This window comes from Arachis ipaensis, chromosome B01 (assembly GCF_000816755.2).
Source record: "Arachis ipaensis cultivar K30076 chromosome B01, Araip1.1, whole genome shotgun sequence".
NCBI lineage: Eukaryota > Viridiplantae > Streptophyta > Magnoliopsida > Fabales > Fabaceae > Arachis > Arachis ipaensis.
Genome location: NC_029785.2, coordinates 130,908,452 through 130,909,241, shown reverse-complemented (window position 1 = coordinate 130,909,241; position 790 = coordinate 130,908,452).

Below are 790 nucleotides of genomic sequence, written 5' to 3'. Positions count from 1 at the left end.
CAATTGGCAACACTAAAGACCATTAAAATATAGCACGATTCCATGGCTCATTCAATGAGCTATTTTACCTCCGGACTCAAGAATTTGACGCCAATTAATCTCTTCATGAGCTCATTCTTCCATTTTTTCTTCTTATTTTTTGGTTGGTTATTTAGACTTTTTTTTTGGTTGGTTATTTTTATTCAAGTTGCTAATTATCATATAAAAAAATTACTTAAATAAGTTCTTTTTTTTTTTTTTTTGCCAAATTCTAAGTCTTCCACCTTTAACTATCTAATACTACTCTTATCAAATTAGCATTTTCCATTTACATGAAATCATCAATTTGAAATAAAATAAGAAATTGACCTAGTTGAGACTTGAGAATGGCCATTGCTTTTCAAAATATATATGATCCGTCGGTCAACTTTCCTCATGAATCCTAAATTCAAAATGGATTGTATGTTTAGAGACAGATAATGACAACCACCATCAAATAAGAACTCAAGGGGTGCAGATGACTGTGGTCAAGGGTTTGAGTCAGAGCTTTTAGCCTTTTACATATTTTGGCTTTACTAATTAAATCTATTACAATATATGGTGTTGGTACTTGAGAATTAATATAAGGTGATTGGGTTGAATGATTTGTCTTAATGAAAGCTCCTTTAATTTTGTTTACATTCAAAAGTTGAATGAGACACATCACACTGTGAGAATAAGGCATTCTTTTTCACACTGTCCTAATATGAATATAGTAGAACAAAAGCTCTCATTTAGTCCGAGAGCATTTAAGAAATATATTAATGCATTT